Source organism: Sinocyclocheilus anshuiensis, unplaced genomic scaffold (assembly GCF_001515605.1).
Source record: "Sinocyclocheilus anshuiensis isolate Anshui unplaced genomic scaffold, SAMN03320099.WGS_v1.1 scaffold431, whole genome shotgun sequence".
NCBI lineage: Eukaryota > Metazoa > Chordata > Actinopteri > Cypriniformes > Cyprinidae > Sinocyclocheilus > Sinocyclocheilus anshuiensis.
In genome coordinates this window covers 1146667-1150538 of record NW_015551065.1, presented here as the reverse complement: position 1 = coordinate 1150538, position 3872 = coordinate 1146667, and positions in this window count along the sequence as shown.

The following is a 3872-nucleotide window of genomic DNA, read 5'->3' as shown; positions in this document are numbered from 1 at the left end:
ATCCACTCAAAATTAGTTGGAATAATAATAATTTACCATGGATTAATGAACAGGTATGGCGCTTATGAAAAAGTGTGACACTGCTTTTTTTTTTTTTTTTAAAGCTATACAATCTAGCTTTCTACAACATCGACTTGTTTTTAACAGTTTAAGAAACAAGGCACTTAAGACATTACAGCAGACTAAGGCACACTTTTTTTTATTAATATTTTAAATTATTCTAAAGGTGATAGTGAAAAGGTATGGTAAACTATTAATCAACTGACAAAGAAAGACTCTAAATTATGTAATAAATGTTTAGAATTACAATTCAGAATATTATAAAAGATTTAAAAAATTCCAATACTAAAGATGGTTTAGATAGTGATATTTTTTTTCACCAATTACTTACTTAATTGTGATTTTTTTTTTTTTTTAGATACAAAATAACTTATGTCCCATGCAATTTGAGTTCGGTAAAAAGCATTCGACAGAAATTGCTGTATGCTATTCTATCGAACAAGTCCGGCCAAAATTAGATGAGAGTGGGGTTGTGGGTGCTGTGTTTCTTGATTTACAAAAGGCATTTGACGCACTAAATTATAATATCCTATTATGAAAATTATTGCATTTTAACTTTTGTTTAGATAAAATAAAATGAATTGAGTCTTTTCTTACATCAAACAGTGTACCCGCATTAAACATATATCTTCTTTAAGAGATTGTTCCACAGGGGTTCCTCAGGGGTCAACCCTAGGGCCCCTACTTTTCAGTTTGTACTTGAATGAATTCCCAGATATTTGTCCTGATGTACATATTCAAATATACACAGATGACACTGGGATTTATGTACATGACAAAACAAATGAACAGGCGGCACACAAATCTGTTTCAATGTCAAACATTTTAGACTGGCTTATTCAGTGTTGTTTAGCATTAATTGTTCGGAAAACTGCCTGTATATATTTTAAAATCAAAAAGGAGGAGGAGGTCTAACCTAAAATATTTGTTAATGGTGAAAAATTATAAACTGTGCCAGATTTGAAATATTCTGGAGTTATTTTAGACCAGGGCTGGGCTACTTTGGTCCAGGAGGGCCGTAATTAAACACCCTCCAGAACCATAGTTGTACAGCCCTGCTTTAAACTCTGATTTAACATTTGAAAAGTAAGTTCACAAAATAGTTTGTGCAGTGACTCCTCGACTTAGAAATGTAAAATTTATATGGAGTCATCTTTCAATAGAAGCTGCAAGAGTCTTTTTTGCATTCTTTGATCTTTTCTCATTTCTCCTGTTGTATTACTTCATGGTCACAAGCAGAAAAAATCTACTCTTAGGTCTTTATTAAAGGTATTTGACAAGAAACCTAATAGACATCATCATTGTTTTATACAAAGTACAGGTTTTTTCTTTTGACAATTTTGTTTTACAATTGTTGTTGTACAAAATTGTTAATAACCTTGCTCCCTCACTCTTGAAAGAATTTGTTTCTTGGTGTACTGAAAATATAAAACAAACAAGAGCTTCGTTAATAGGTGATTGTGCAGCACATTTTAGAGTTCCTGATTTTGTGCAGCTTTTTCTGTAAGAGCTGTTAATAACTGGAATAATTTTCCAGTTAAGACAGTGTCCTATACTGTTGAACAGTTTTAAGCTACATTTGAAAATATGGTTAAAGATGAGTCAGGTTTGTGATCATTTAATATTCATGTGTTTTGAAATGGTTACATAACTTTGGGGGATTTAATTTTTTTTTATTCTTTATCATTTTTATTATAGGGTGATGTTTTGTAGTATTTATATGAGGGATTATATTACATTTCTTATTTCAATGTATATGCTATTATATTGAGGTTTTGTTATGTAATGTGCTCTGTAGCTAATTCTCGGGCAGTCTTTGACTGTCCATTGTCCCTGCTAAATAAAGAATTAAATATAATAATACAAAAAAGTTTCTCAGTGTCATGCTCCGGGATTCTTTCCATGGATGTTTTTCTTTCTCACCAGATCAAAGAGAATGATAGCAGCAACAAAAACATATGATAAACACAGACAGCTGAAAGCAATTAAATTGAGTTCTCGCTTTTCAATACTCAAAGTGCCCCCTAAAAGAATAACACTTTCATAGGTTTTAGCAACATAAAAAAGTTTTAGCAACATTTTCCATCTAAAATAATGAAATATTGTCTCCTGTTGAGAAGTTGTTTGTCTTCGACCTGATATATTCCATTTTGTTCACTGTCATATCTAAACCCACGTAGCTATGAAAAGGGCGGTAAAACTTGTATAGGGACCAATTCTCACTATTTACTAGTTGCTTATCAGCATGCCAATTATTAACATATTGACTGTTTATTAGTACTTATAAAGCACATATTCTGCATTTTACATCCCTAATCCTACCCAATACCTAAACTTAATAACTACCTTACTAACTATTAATAAGCAGCAAATTAGGAGTTTACTGAGGCAAAAGTCATTTAGTGGTTTGTTAATAGCAAGAATTGGACCCTAAAATAAAGTTTGAGCAAAAGGGCTTTTTGAATATCAAAGCAATACAATCTGACTCCAGATGAAATCTCTTGAATTCCATGAAGATAATTCTTAAACTCATTAAAGCTTGAATTTCCCTGAAAAAGATTACAATACATATAAAATATGTATAATTTCTCACCGTTAAAAAATAACAAAAATGTTTTTACACGATATCATATTTTTGGCCATATACTATATACCATGGGGATCTTTTAAGAAGAATATGATGATTCAGTACTGTATTTCAAATTAAAATGGCATAATCATTTGTGGTTTAATGTCATCCATGGAAGATCTTAGATTTAATTTAAGAAAGATGAATGTCTGCAAAAAAAGGAACTGTAGCATGACAATAGGGGGCATCCTAGGATATTGCAGAGATTTGACACTGTTTCAGAAGCAAGGTCGTTCTTTCATTATCTGATAAATGTGATGGAACGAGTGAAGACACTCTCACTGAATTGACAGAGGTGGAGGTGACAGGCTGCACATATTCAACTCAAGTCAATTTCTAACTAGTCATTTGTGCATAGAAGTACACTGTAGAATTAAATTCTGACAGTGCTTTCCCTGGAGCAGATATATACTAATTAACATATACAATATGAGAAAATAACTACAGTATATACAGTATGAGAATCTCTTGTGCATATATACAAATACATGAACTAATACAACACTTGTCCATTTGATGTTCATATCAGGTTAGTGTATAGTTTATTGTTTGCTACTTGTGTGTGTGTGTGTGTGTGTGTGTGTGTGTGTGTGTTTTCTGATCGTGTTCAGTTCTCTTTAGCCTTTGACAGTATTGGTTGGCACTTTTCCTTTGGTGCATCATGATAACCCATCACAGTTTCTCCTGAAGGCTGTGCGATTCCTTTGGTGTCTCCCTGTCACCATGCATTATGACTCTTTTACTTATTCATGTGTGTGTGTGTGTGTGTGTGTGTCAGTATATACACCGGTGAATTGGTTAGTGAATGTGTTATTAAATGCTTTTAAGTCTCTGATGCGTAAGTTCAAATGACCTGTTCAAATGATGTTCTGGATATGGCTCTCCCATTTTTACAGATAGACCCTTTTATGACATCACCTACTGGAGATATAAATAGACAAATGATTTCTCAGGAGTCACAGCAGCCTGAAAAACTGCTCAGCTTAGATCACGTTATTCAGTTTTGCAGCTGACCACTGATTCACCAAGCTTATAGTGTTTATGCTTGGCTGGAAATAAATGAGATATTGGGTGAAGAAAGAAAAAGAGATCACTTAAGTCAGTCCTGTATAAAGCAATGCATTTGTCGATATACTCAAGGTGGCTATTTTATTGTTTGGATATTAGTATGAATACCTTGAAG